This window comes from Mirounga leonina, unplaced genomic scaffold, assembly GCF_011800145.1.
Source record: "Mirounga leonina isolate KUSES-001 unplaced genomic scaffold, KU_Mleo_1.0 Mir_170, whole genome shotgun sequence".
Taxonomy (NCBI): Eukaryota; Metazoa; Chordata; class Mammalia; order Carnivora; family Phocidae; genus Mirounga; species Mirounga leonina.
The window spans coordinates 7,854,744-7,869,613 of NW_023270433.1; the positions used below are offsets into that span (position 1 = coordinate 7,854,744).

At 45.6% G+C, this 14,870-nt stretch overlaps 1 long non-coding RNA gene across 1 annotated transcript in view; it reads left to right on the forward strand.

Moving 5' to 3' along the window:
* The window catches only part of LOC118017658, a 31,601-nt gene that overhangs the window by 4,395 nt on the left and 12,336 nt on the right, over positions 1-14,870 (forward strand). Inside the window, exons 2-3 of the long non-coding RNA XR_004681203.1 lie at positions 4,774-4,853; positions 10,831-10,977. This is a non-coding gene — a long non-coding RNA (uncharacterized LOC118017658). The remainder of the gene's footprint in view (positions 1-4,773; positions 4,854-10,830; positions 10,978-14,870) is intronic.

Genomic DNA, 14,870 nt, shown 5'->3' on the forward strand with positions numbered 1-14,870 from the left:
ACCAAACCTACTGATACTGTGGACCCACTGGTTTGGGTCCCGTGCACACCCAGGGCCTGTTGGAGAGCCCTTCTCCCACAGTCTCGGGCTTGCTCCTACCTCCTCTGCTTTAAAGCCGCATCATCAACTGCATTTTTCCATGTTCACCTCCACCCCTTCCCATGGCCACTGGACATTTAGATTCTGCTACATTCTTTTAGAAGCAGTTTCTAAAGAATTCAACAAGATAATATTTATAAGATTCTTTACCTAGTACTGGGTACCTAGTAAGGACCCAATGAACGTTAGCTTATTAATATCATTAAAAATAAAAGGAGACTGTGTCCTGCCTTTATTGACGCTGTAGATTCTTGGCAGAGGATGAAAAAGTAATTGTCTCCATCTCCATCTCCACCCACAGTCCCCAAACCTACAAAGAGCTGCTGGGCCTGGAGTCCTAGAGTTTGGTACATCTTTGCCCCCAAGAGTGAGTTAACAGATTTTTGTATTTGAGGTCAGAATATAATATCAAAAGGGCTTTGTTTGCAAAGTCTAGCCAGGGTCTCAAATTCAAAAGACTGTAGAGGCCATGTGGAGGTAACAACCACAGATGTGGCCAACTGCAGACTACATGCCTTGCCCAGAGGGGCAGTCCTTACTCAGCTCTAATCAATAGTTTCCACGTAGCGGTCAAGGATCTTGATGGTAAGAATTGTGACATCTCCCAATGGTTAAGTATTGCTATGGACTAAAAAAAAATTTTTATTAACACCACCACTGGCCAAACAAAACACATCTGAGGGCCACATCCAGCTCCCAAGGCACCTGCTTGCAAAACTCTGGGGGACCAAAGGGAAAGGTTGGATTCCCCCATTGAACAGGCTCACAGAGAGGCCCTGACTTTTACCCAACTCACATAGAGCCCCATTGTGGGCAGGGCTCTGGACAGGTGTAGTGGTAGTGTGAATACCTGGCATCAACCACCAAAACCTTTCCCACTCAGCCCTGAGAGCCAGGAAAGAGTCCCTTTGTTCAGCCTGGCTCTGGGACAGAGATTAGGGCCAGCCACTTTCGAATGGACTAGTGAACACTGTAGTGGAAGCCTCCACAGATAGCTGATGTGGGCAGTTCAGATTTGCCTGGATTGTGAAAATCCCAAGAATAAGGAAAGAGCTACCCCCAAATGCCAGATACTAGAAGTCTTGGTGACCTCAGCCAGTGGGGGCTTAAAGCTGGGTTTTTTTGTTTTTGTTTTGTTTTTAAAAGATTTTTATTTATTTGACACAGAGAAAGGGAGAGCAAGCACAAGCAGGGAGAGCAGCAGGCAGAGGGAGAGGGAGAAACAGGCTCCCTGTGGAGCAGGGAGCCCAAAGCGGGGCTCAATCCCAGGACCCTGGGATCAAGACCCAAGCCCAAGGCAAATGTTCAACCGACCAAGCCACCCAGGCGCCCTCTTAAAGCTGCTTTTATTTGATTCAGAAAAATAAAGGGGCGCCTGGGTGGCTCAGCCCTTAAGCGTCTGCCTTCCGCTCAGGTCATGATCCCAGACTCCTGGGATGGAGCCCCGCATCAGGCTCCCTGCTCCGCGGGAAGCCTGCTTCTCCCTCTCCCACTCCACCTGCTTGTGTTCCCTCTCTCACTGTCTCTCTCTCTGTCAAATAAATAAATAAAATCTTTAAAAAAGAAATACGACGTTTTTTACACTGTGGGTATCAGAGAACAATTTGTGTCTTTTACACTTTACATTAAATTGTTATAAGATCCCAGAGGAAGGAATTTTCATTCCAACTAGGGAAATAGTTTGTTTAGATGTGTTTTGCTTCTGGCCAGTTTGGTTAGAAAGATTCATGGAAGAAAGTGGCAGTTGAGCTGAGCCCAGAAGCTGAGAAGCGAGAGATCAAATCCAATCAAGAAAAGAGCATAGTGGCCCCTGGGTGGCTCAGTCAGTTAAGCGTCTGCCTTCTGCTCAGGTCATGATCTTGAGGGCCCGGGATCGAGCCCCGCATTGGGCTCCTTGCTCAGCGGGGAGCCTGCTTTTTCCTCACCCTTTGCCATCCCCCCCCACTTGTGCTCTTTGGCTCTATCTCTCTGTCAAATAAATAAATAAAATCTTAAAAAACAAAACAAAACAAAAAAGCATAGACCCATGGTTCCCAAACTATGTGCTGAGACACCCTGAGGTACCACAGCAAATTAACAGGAGCATAGCAAAATATTTTAAATTTTGGAGAGAAACAATGATATCATCTGTTGGACACTGAAAACTAGTAGCTGGAAGTAGTTCACAGTTTCAACATCAGAATTTCCTACATTCCTTTCTGTGACATTACATCTTTATAAAGCTGGGTTTTCATCAATTGATGTGACAAGAAGCAAATAACTCATGCAAATCAATGTGGAACAGGAAATGAGACAATGTCTGATGTGATTCCAAGGTCTGAGAAAATGCACCTACACTATTAGTAAGTAATGGTGGTTACTTAAGAATTATTTTAGGGGCACCTGGGTGGCTTAGTCAAGTGTCTGCTTTTGGCTCGGGTCATGATCTCAGGATCCTGGGATCGAGCCCCACATTGGGCTCCCTGCTCCGCGGGAAGCCTGCTTCTCCCTCTCCCACTCCCCCTACTTGTGTTCCCTCTCTCGCTGTCTCTCTCTCTGCCAAATAAATAAATAAAATCTTTAAAAAAAATTATTTTAAAATACCTTTTCTTTCAATTTATGGGCATTATTTTTTCTTTCCTTTTTAAAAAGATTATTTATTTAAGTCATCTCTACACCCAACGTGGGGCTCGAACTCATGACCCCAAGATGAAGCGTTGCACACTCTCCCAACTGAGCCAACCAGGCTCCCCTTATTTTTGCAAATGGCAATTAAGTAGTTAGGACTAAACAACTGGTAGTTAGCTACCAACAAAGCTGATAGGTATTTCTTTTAGTCTGGGATGCTATGAAAAAAATGACAGACAGAGAGGCTACCATGCTTGGGAACCTCTGGAATAGGCCAAGTGTAGTGGTATTCATCAATGCAGCAATATTTATTGAGCACCTACTATGCTCCAGACAGCATCCTAGACACTGGAGATGCAGCAGTGAACAGGAAAGAAAATTCCCATTGGTTATGAAGCTGACATCCTAGAGGGAGAAACATAATAAATAAGTAAATAATAAACTACATAGTGTGTTAGAAAGTGATAAGTGCTATGATAGAAATAGTAGTGTGAGGGACATCTGGGTGGCTCAGTCGGTTAAGTGTCTGCCTTCAGCACGGGTCATGATCCCAGGGTCCTGGGATCGAGATCTGTGTCTGGCTCCTGGCTCAGCAGGGAGTCTGCTTCTCCCTCTGCCTGCTGCTCCCCCTGCTTGTGCTCTCTCTGACAAATAATATTTTTAAGAAATAGTAGGGTGATCAGGAGTAGACCTGGAGAAGGGCAGGGAATAGTTTTGCATTTTATTTATTTTATTTTATTATTATTTTCTAAGCGGGCTCCATGCTGGGCAGGGTCCAACGCAGGGTCCAACTCACAACTGTGAGATCAAGACCTGAGCCAAGATCAAGAGCTGGACACTTAACTGACTAAGCCACTCAGGCACCCCTCGTTTTGCATTTTAAAGGGGAGAGACAGGCAGGCTGGGCTTCAATGAGAAGCCATTGGATGTGAGTTCAAAAGTCAGAAGCCAGATCTGGTGTGCCTCTCAGCACATAGGCTATGGATGACACCAGCAATAGTGACTGGGATGACCCAGGGTTGGTTATGTGAAGGACACTGGGAAACACTCAGTTTAAGGTTGAGCAGAAGGAGCAGACACCAGAAGGAGGCAGGAGGGAAATGGCCAGAGAAGTACAGAGGAGCCAGGGGTGCACAGAAAGAGGAGAGCAGAAGAACAGCTAGATGAAAACCACAGATCAGGATCAAGGGCACTTTTTTGAATAGGCGAGAACCTCTCTTTTTTAAAAAAAAACAAAACATTTTAAAAACACAGCAAAGCAATAAAGCAAATTCCCATGTGCCCCCTCCCCAAAAATAAATCAATGTTTTGCTTTAGAATTTTTTTTTTTTGTTTGCTTGTTTGTTTTTAGAATTTTGTTTGTTGATAGAAAAATAGATCTGGTTATATAATGTGGAATCCTTTTCCTCCTGAAAGCCCGCTAAAGCAATAGCAGGGGAATTATAAGAAGTTTAAATCCATAAGGACACAAAGAATGGGGGCATCTGACTGGCTCAGTCGGTAGAGCATGTGACTCTTGATCTCAGGCACATGAGTTTGAGCCCCACATTGGGCATGGAGCCTACTTTAAAAAAAAGTTGCAAAAAACAAAACAAGACACAAAGAACAGAAAAAGGAGGGAATGGGAGATGAGAGATAGTGACAAAACTCTGGAAGATGAGCAGCATGTGGCTGAGGGTTAATGATTGCATAGAGAAGAGGAGGTAGAAACACAAATCTTCAAAAAGAGACCAGACTCAACCACAGAACCTTGGAGGAAGCTCAGGATTCATTGGTACCAGGTACTTTGGAAGATGGGAGTGAATGATAGGGCTGAGTAAACAAAGGACTCTTAAAGAAAAGGAGTCCTGCCGCCAGGTCCAGGTCCCTGTCCTCATCCCGCAGAGCCAGGTGACTGCCCCTCCCCCAGCAGAATAGTGATGATGACGAGGAGGATATTTCGGACAACAAGCATGTGTGGGACATACTATGTGTCAGTCACTTATTCCAAGCTCTTTACATATATCGATCCATTTAACCCTAATGGTTACCTATGAGTTATTTACTATTATTATCCCCATTTTACAGATGAGGAAACCAAGCCATTTGTCCAAGGGCTCACAGCCAACAAAAGAAAGGACCAGGATCCACACCGTGCCACGTGGGAGGTGAGGCTGGATGGTAGAACATGGTGCTCTGTGTTTTGGACTTTATTTCTCCATGAGAAGCCATGGAAGGTTTTCAAGTATGGACATGACATTTATTTATTTATCCATTTAACATTTAATAAATATTCATCAGGTGTCTGCAGTATGCTGGGCCCTCTGCCAGGTGTGGAGCACTCCAGGGTGAGCATATAGACACAGTGCAGGGTTGAGCCAGGGCAGGAACAGGGAGCCAGCGAGGCCTGAGGAGGGGCATCCAGTCCAGCCAGGGATCTGGAAGTGACTCTTGGGAAAGGCAAAGTTGAGACTTTTTTTTTTTTTTAAAGATTTTATTTGACAGAGAGAGACACAGCGAGAGAGGGAACACAAGCAGGGGGAGTGGGAGAGGGAGAAGCAGGCTTCCCGCTGAGCAGCAAGCCCTATGCGGGGCTCGATCCCAGGACCCCGGGATCAAGACCCGAGCCGAAGGCAGACGCTTAACGACTGAGCCACCCAGGCGCCCCAAAGTTGAGACTTTGAAGCTTAGCCAAGTTTGCATGGGAAAGAGGAGTGGGGGTGATGGGGCATATCCTGAACAGAAGCAACAGCGTGGGTGAAGGCCCAGTAACCCATCTGTGGCCATGTTGGCACAGCCCACTTAGCAGCCCAGACTGGAGGCTGGATCAGAGATGAAGGCACCAAGGGAGGCTAGGGTAATAGTTCAGGTCAGAGCTGTGGAGTCTCTGGGATTCTTCTGTGGTGGGTGTGGGAGGGGCTGAACATAATTAAGGTGAATCAGAATAGCACCTGCCACTTCCTGGGCACCCTTGTTTACCAAATGCTTCAAGCACAATATCTCATTTAAGCCCCCTCGAAATACTATCAAGTAGGTATGATGATTTATATGCTTTACAGATGCAGACACTGAGACACAGCACGTCCTGGGGCACATAGCAAATTCCTGGCCAAACCAGGATTTGAACCAGGCGTATTTGAGCCCAAAGCCTGAACTCTTAACCACACAGCTCTTTTTTTTTTTTTAAGATTTTATTTATTCATTTGAGAGAAAGAGAGCACGCAAGCGAGCATGAGAGCAGGGAGGGTCAGAGGGAGAGAGAGAAAAAATCTGAAGCAGACTGCACTGAGCGCAGAGCCCGACAGGGGGCTCAATCCCACAACCATGAGATCATGACCAGAGCTGAAACCAAGAAACCAAGAGTTGGAAGCCACCCAGGTGCCCCTTAACCACACAGTTCTGTTGCACCTCCAGATTTCAGAGCTTCTTTGAGCCAGACACAGAAGGATACACTATGATTCCATGCATATAAAGCTTCAAGAACCGTCTAATCGATGATAGAGCTCAGTTTAATGACTATCACATGAGGGTGGAGGGCGAGGATACTGACTGGGAAGAGAGATGAGAGGGCCCCTGGGGCTCTGGAAATGTTCTGTGTCTTATGTGTTGACCTGGGTGGTGGTAACAAGGGTGCATATTTGTATAAAAGTTCACCAGGCTGCTCACTTAATTATGTACTTTGTCAGATATATGTTATACTTCCAATTTTTATTTTTTTAAGATTTTTTATTTTTATTTTTTTAAAAGATTTTATTCATTTATTGACAGAGAGAGACACAGCGAGAGAGGGAACACAAGCAGGGGGAGTGGGAGAGGGAGAAGCAGGCTTCCCGTGGAGCAGGGAGCCCGATGTGGGGCTCGATCCCAGGACCCTGGGATCATGACCTGAGTCGAAGGCAGATGCTTAATGACTGAGCCACCCAGGCGCCCCTTTTTAAGATTTTTTAAGAAGGGGCGCCTGGGTGGCTCAGTTGGTTAAGCGACTGCCTTCAGCTCAGGTCATGATCCCGGAGTCCCGGGATCGAGTCCCACATTGGGCTCCCTGCTCCGCGGGGAGTCTGCTTCTCCCTCTAACCCTACCCCCTCTTGCGCTCTCTCTCTCACTCTCTCTCTCTCTCAAATAAATAAAAAAAATCTTAAAAAAAAAGATTTTTTAAGAAGATCTTATTTATTTGACAGAGAGAGAGAGAGCACATACAAGCTGGGGGAGGGAGAGGGATAAGCAGGCTCCACACTGAGCATGGAGCCCAATGTAGGGCTCAATCCTACAACCCTGAGATCATGACCTGAGCCAAAATCAAGAGTCGGACACCCAACTGACTGAGCCACCCAGGCGCTCCAGTTCAATTTTTAAAGATTTTTTTTTTTTAAAGTAATCTCCCACCCAATGTGGGGCTTGAACTCACGACCTGAGATCCAGTCACATGCTCTTCCAACTGGAAGGCACCCCATGTTATACTTCAATTTTTTTAAAACAGGGCTTCCTGGAGGAAGTGCCATTTGAAGTGAAATGGAATCATTTTGGATGATTATTACAATCATAAACCCAACACTTATGGCATATCAGGCATACTATTTATTGAGTGCTTGTGATATGTCGGGCACTGTGCTAACTGCTCTACATGTTATTATTTGGTTTAATCTTTACTGTGGTCCTGAGGAGAGAAATATTATCCTGCCCATGTTACAGATGAGAAAATTGAGGTTTCACCAAGTCCGTGCTCTTGGCACCACCTGCTCCCACCTCCCCCTAGGGGAGAGGTGGGCCTTGGGTTAGAGAGGATGAAGCAGGAGACACCAGAGAAGGCTCTGAGCACATTGGAGGTGCTGTGAAGCCAGGCCCCTTTCAAGGTTCCATACCTAACTTCATTTTTGTAATTGTGTTTTCTCTTTCTTAAAGAGAGCACTTCCCCCCCCCCCCACCACCCCCGCCATACTGTCGAAGCTTCAGGCTTCTACCTGCAAAACCTGGACCTGCCCTGGCTCTGACGGTGGCTGGGGGAATGGCTGCTCCATCCTGAGACTCGAGAGTGTTATTTCTCCATACCTTAACCCCCACTCCAGCTAATGACAGGGCACCCTGGGATCCTCATCACAGGCCACCCCCCCCACGCCAGTGTCTTGTAAAGCAGACCCTGAAAATCTCTCATAGCCTAAAAAAAGCAGGGATGCCCGTCCTTCCCAACTCAGATGAAACACAGGCTGCCTTTCTGGGCCCCTCCAGCTTCCTGCCTCCTCTCCACGTCCCTACTCCCTCCCTCTCCTCTCTTTGTCTACTGTCTTCCCACCTCCGCTTTTCCCTACTCACCCCTCTCCCTGACAGCAGCCGCCTTCCCACCTTACCCTACAGGGAGTCAGGGCCCAGAGCCCTCCCCACCCTGCTTCAGACCCAGCACGACTCTCAGCTTCGGGGGAGCCAGGAGTCCAGCGCTCAGAGTCTGGTCCTGCCATGTTGAGTGGCCCAGGCCTGGCACTTTTTCTCTCTGGTGTCAGTTTCCCTCCCTCCCATTTATGCATAAGCTGGGCCCTGGGCTCCTTGTCTTGAGTCACACTGAGTGTTTCCTGCTCTCTCCTGAGTCAGGAAGCAGGTAGCCAAGGGGGTCCATCTGGGGGACCTGGCTCCCCTCCTCACCAGCTGGCCACCCCAAAGGGGTCTCAGGGGCCTGTCATTGGGCAAGCAGGTGAAGCAGGCTTTGGGTCCTGGGTCTGATTGTCCACAAGCTCAGAGCTCACTGCCCAGACCTTTGGGACATCCCCTTGTGGGGTCCCTGGTGGGGTCTTCTTGACCCCCAACTCCCTCCCTCTCTTCCTTCCAAGTAGTGACCCTTCCCCTAGCTGTGGATAAGCACCCCCTTAAACACATCACAGCCACGCCCCAATACAGGAGGAGCTGTTTGAGCAGATGTTTAATATACAAAACAAAAATAACAGTTATTTTGTTGAATGGATTGCCAACAATCGAAGCCATCTGTTTTTGACATCTCACCCTAGGGCCCAAAAATGCAAATGCCTCCTTCCAGGGCAAAAGCACGACCACCCAAGAGCTGTTTGAGCATATTTATAAGTAGTTCTCTGCCTGGATTCACTGGAAGACTACAAATAGTCCCCCCCACCCCCAACCTTCCCTCTGATGGGACCTCATGAAGGAGGAGACAGAGCTTGGCATTCTGCATTATGGGTTATGGCTTGCTTTTTTTTTTTCCCTTGGTGTTTTCTTTGACTGCTTAAACAAACAAACCTATTTTACTCTCAAGATGAAACTCTTGCCATTTGCAGTTTTTCTATGAGACCCATATCTTGCTACCCACCCCTCCCACCCCCACTGCTGACCCAACTTCTGAAGCTTGTGCTGAAAGAGGGCTCATCTCCAAATCCTCTGCTTCGGCTGTGCCCATCACCATTCCTGATCCCTGCATTTTCTCCTCTCACAGCAGCAGAGAAATCCTGGAATGATGTCATTGGACTATGTGTATTTTTTTTTCTTCACTTTTCATTACACAAGTAAGACAGTACACCTCTATTGTTAAAAATATCTCAAAAAGGAAATAAAAAGAATTCTTTACACTAAAACCCCATGGGACACAGTTAAAGTTGTACTCAGATGAACATTAGCAGTCTTAAATGCTTTTATTTATAAAAGACTCAAAGTAAGTGAAACAAGGACTAAGAAATTAGAAAAACGAGTTAAAAGGAGAGAGAACAAAAAGATGAAAGGGAATACCAATGAAATGGGAAAAACATACTAAGAGAATAAATAAAATTTGTTTGAAAAGAAAAAAGATCAGTTTGAAGAGACAAATAAAATGGGAGAAATCTTAACTAAAGGTAAGTCCAAAGAAAGCAAGCAAAGAGAGAAAGTAAAAATATGCAACATTAGGAATGAAGAAGGTAATACAAATGCAGATATGGATGTTATTAATTATCTTTAAATATTATGGTAATAAATTGGAATAACAAAAAGAAATAGGTTATTTTTTTAACAATACATAAATTATCAAAATTGACTTAAGCAATAGAAATAACGGACTAAGAACCATGGAAGAGATTAGAAAGACAAAGAGATTGCATCCCAAAAGACTCTGGGGGCAATAATAGGACAAACTGGGGCACCTGGCTGGCTCAGTAGGTAGAGCATGTGACTTTTGATCTCTGGGCTGTGAGTTTGAGCCCCATGTTGGGTGCAGAGATTACTTAAAAATAAAATCTTAAAAAAAATAGGACAGGGCATCTGGGTGGCTCAGTTGGTTGAGCGTCTGCCTTTGGCTCAGGTCATGATCCCAGTGTCCTGGGGTAGAGCCCCACATTGGGCTCTCTGCTCAGTGGGGAGCCTGCTTCTCCCTCTCCCTCTGCCTGCCGCTCCCCCTGCTTGTGCCCTCTCTATCAAATAAATCAAATCTTTAAAAAAATTAAAGTCATGAAAGAGAGGAAAAAAGAGACAGAACTATTCCAGATTCAAAAATTAAAGAAACATTGGGGCACCTGAGTGGCTCAATCAGTTAAGGGTCTGACTCTTGGTTTTGGCTCAGGTTATGATCTCAGGGTTGTGAGATCAAGCCCAAGTTGGCTCTGAGTTCAGATTCCCTCCTTCTCCCTCTGCCCCTCCCCCTATCTAAAATAAATGAATAAATCTTTTTTAAAATTTTAAAGAAATATGACAACCAAATGCACTGGAAGCTTCTTGATTAGATTCTGGAGTTAAAAAGAAAAAAAACCATCTATAAAGACATTATTGGGACAGAGAAATCTGAATATAGACAATGTGCTAGATACTATTATTACATTCAGTTCCTGCTGGATGGATAATGGAATTTTCTTGGTTGGGATAATGGGATTTTGTTTACGTAGAAGAATGTCTTAAATCTTAGGAGATACATTTTTTTAAATGTGCTAAGGAATAGTGTTTGATGTTTGCATTTCGCCTTTCAAATAGTTGAGCAAAAAAATTTTAAATGTGATGTGTGTGTGTGTGTGTGTGTGTGAAGAAGAGCAGGGCCACTATGACGTGGAGTAATAGACTTCATGCGGTGTGGGTGCTGGTGCATAGACTGTGCGAGGCCTCTGTACCTGCTGGTAGCTGGAGAGATGCCAAGGACCTGCGTGAGGGCAAGGACAGTAGAGCCCACATCTGTCTCTCACCCTCTTCAGCCTCAGTGACACAGATGACCTGCAGGAGTACTGGTGTCCTTTGCCAGGGCTGCACACCTACCTGATCCCAGTACTCAGACAAGTCAAAGGAGAAGACCCGGCAGGAACCAGGGAGGCTACAGGCCCAGGGTGCCCAGAATCAACAAGGTAAGTTAGCAGATCGGCGACAGCCACGTGCCGGCTCCAGCAAGAGCCTGAGGCCTTCCGTCAAACCTCAGAGCACAAAAAATGGCTGCTCCTTCCAAATCTTGAGCAAATTGATTCTGTGGCCAACCCAACTTGGAACCACACAGGGGAAAGAATTCTAGGAAACTTGGTTCCAGCTAAGTCGACACAGGACAAAGTAGAGCATAAGTGTGTGTGTGTGTGTGTGTGTGTGTGAGAGAGAGAGAGAGAGAGAGAGAGAGAGAGAGAGAGAACACACAAATGTGGCAAAATGTTAACAATTGGTGAATGTAGGTGAAGAGTGCTCAACTTTTCTATAGATTTGAAATTTGTTTAAAGACTTTATTTATTTATTTGACAGAGAGAGACACTGAGAGAGGGAACACAAGAAGGGGGAATGGGAGAGGGAGAAGCAGGCTTCCCGCTGAGCAGGGAGCCCCATGCAGGGATTCCAGGACCCTGGGATCATGACCTGAGCCGAAAGCAGACACTTAATGACTGAGCCATCCAGGTGCCCCTAGAGTTGAAATTTTTAATAAAAAGTTAGAGGTGGGAAAAGGCACCAGGCCCAGATGGTTTTGCAACTGAGTTTTATTTAGCTTTTAAAGATCAGATTATTCTTAGGTTATGTAAACTATTCTAAACCACAGGAAAAATATGGAGAGTTCATAATCCATTTTACTAACATTACCTTAGTACTAAAACACAATTTAAAAAAAAAAAGAAGAGGGGCACCTGGGTGACTCAGTTGGTTAAGCATCTGCCTTTGGCTCAGGTCCTGATCTCAGGGTCCTGGGATCAAGCCCCACATCACGCTCCCTGCTCAGTGGGGAGTCTGCTTCTCCCTCTCCCACTACCCCTCTCCCCTGCTTGTGCTCTCTCTCTCAAGTAAATAAATAAAATCTTTAAAAACAAACAAACAAAGAAGCAGCAGAAGAAAAGAAAACTGTAGATCATTTTCACTTTTGGGTCCCAACCCCCACCCTCGGGAATAAGAGGCTTCATCACTAGGAACATATAGTCAATTTATTACATAAATAAACTAAAGAAGAAAAAACACAAATAACTTTCTAACCAGAAAAACATGTTATTTAAGCATTGCATGAGCTCCCATACCATGCTCTCCACATTGGGAAGGCTGTAATGGTTTGTACAGTGGAGCTTCTGCCCTTCAGAAAAATCGCAGGTTTCCTGTAGTTGAGCGTTCAATCAACCAGAGGAAGATAAAAGAGAGACCACAACTGGGTTCTAAATTGAAAACAATGACATTCCAAATGGTATGGCAAGAAGAGTGAGGGTGAAGGAGAACCCAGGGCTGATGAGCTAGAAATGAAATTTGAGCTCCTAGCATTTACAGATAGGAAAACGGAGGTCCAGAGAAGGGAAGGGCCTTACCCGGTTTCATAGAACGCCCATCCAGCCAGGTCAGCATGGACTTCAAGCACCAGTTCCACAGATCCAGAAAGCAAAAGCCAAGCAAAGATTATTTTCTAAAACGAAGCTGACCCTACCACCTGCAGGTTGACGGGAGGAACAGCAGAATCCTGAGGGCCAGGACTAGGGTAGTGGGATTGGTACTTTTCCTCTTGCCTCAGGTCCTGGTTTTGTTTAAATGTTTGATATTTTGTTCATCATGGAACTTTTGGCATTAATTTTTAATTAAAAATACTTCATCAGGGACACCTGGGTGGCTCGGTCAGTTAAGTGTCTGCCTTCGGCTCAGATCATGATCCTGGGGTCCTGGGATCGAGTCCCACATTGGGCTCCTTGCTCAGCGAGGAGCCTGCTTCTCCCTCTGCCTGCTGCTTCCCCTGCTTGTGCTCTCTCTCTCTGACAAATAAATAAATAAAATCTTTAAAAAAATACTTCATTAATGGGGTGCCTGGGTGGCTCAGTCACTTAGGTGTCTGATTTCAGCTCAGGTCGTGATCTCGGGGTCCTGGGATGGAGCCCCACGTCAGGCTCCCCACTCAGCATGGATTCTGCTTCTCCCTCTCCGCTCCCTTCTGTCCCTCCTCCTGCTTGTGCTCTCTCTGTCTCTCTCTCAAATAAATAAAATCTTGGGGTACTTGGGTGGGTCAGTTGGTTAAGTGTCCAGCTCTTGGTTTTGGCTCAGGTCATGATCTCAGGATTGTGAGATCATTGAGCCCCAAATCGGGCTCCATGCTCAGCAGGGAGTCTGCTTGAGGATTCTCTCCCTCTCTCTCTACCCCTCCCTCCACTCTCCTCTCTCTAAAATAAATAAATCTTAAAAAAATAAAATCTTAAAAAAATACTTCATTAAACTATTATTTATCTTGATTACTGAGATTTTTGGCACATACACCCCTCACCCTTAAATTTTGCACCCTAGACTAGTACCTCACTTGTTTCCCATTCCCATTACCTTATACTCTAAAACCTGGAATCTTCATTCCTATTCTCATTCCCTCCCCCAACCCAGCACTGGCATCTCATCAGAGGATCTCATCTCTTTTGTAGTAAGAACACAGGCAGAAACACTCCTCCTCTCCCTCCCTTCCTCCCTCCCTCCTTCCTTCCCTCCCTGCCTCTCTAGCTCCTCATTTCAGGTGCTGTGTTAAGTAGACAGAGGGCCTTTGCCCTTAGGCAGTTATCAAGTAAGAAGGCATCTAGAAAATGCAGTAAAGTGTTATAAGAGATTTAAATGGTCAAGAGAAGGATTGCATCTGGGATCATGGGAAGAGGAGGGTCTAGATGGGTTCCATCCTATTTCCCATCCATACCTGCTGCTTCATCTATGTCGGAACCACAAATAACAAGTTATTAAGCACTTACTATGTGCTCAGCAATAGTCTAGAAGCTCTAGCTCATCAGATCAATGGCTCCCTTGTGGTAGAGGTAGAGGCTCAGAAATGAAAAGTCTTTACTCAAATCTCCACAACTGGTAAGGAGGAGAACACTGATTCAATCTGAGGTCTGCCTGACTCAGAGCTGATTCTTGTAATCATTATTTGTCGTATTTGTCATTCAGCAAAATTGGTGCCTGCCTACTATGATAGGACTGGTTTTAGGGGCGGGGGATACAGGAGTGAAGAAAATGGTTAAAAATTCCTGCCCCCGTGTGGCATTCACTCTGGTGAGGAGGACCGGCAATAACCATGTAATTAAATAAACAAGATAATTTCAGATAATAAAGTGTTATGAAAAAAACTAAAGCAGGATGATGGGATAAAGAATCTGTGTTGTCAGGCAGCCTCTCCGAAGATGGAGCATTTGAGATGAGACTTGAACCTAAGGGATCTACTGTGTGGATATTGGGAGAAGGAAACAGGAAGTGCAGAGGTCCTGGGGTAGGGTTAACCAAGGCACATTTGTGGAACAGACCAATTGGTGTGGTTGGAACATAGCAAACAAGGAAGAGCGAGGGAGGCTATGAGGTGTGAGGCCGTGTCACCAGTTGGGCTGTGATAAAGAGCTTGGATTTTATTCCGAGAGCAATGGAAAGCCATGGAGGGATTTCAGCAGGAAGGTGATGAGATGCAATTCCTGTTTTTTAAAGGATCACTCTAGTATATGGTTTGACAACCCATTGATATTTTAGGCCAGACGACTCTTTGTGGTAGGGGGGCTGTCCTGTGCATTGTAGGATGTTTATCAGCATCCCTGCCCTCTACCCACTAGATGCCAGTAATACACTCCTAGTCATGACTACCCAAAGTGTCTCCAGACATTGTCAGATGTGCCCTGGAGGGCAAAAGTCGCTCCCAATTGAGAATGACTGCTGTAGTCATAAAAGCAAAGAAGGGCCATGGAATGTTCTCAATTGAAAAAGCCTGCAAAGGGCGCCTGGGTGGCTCAGTTGGTTAAGCGACTGCCTTCGGCTCAGGTCATGATCCTGGAGTCCCGGGATCGAG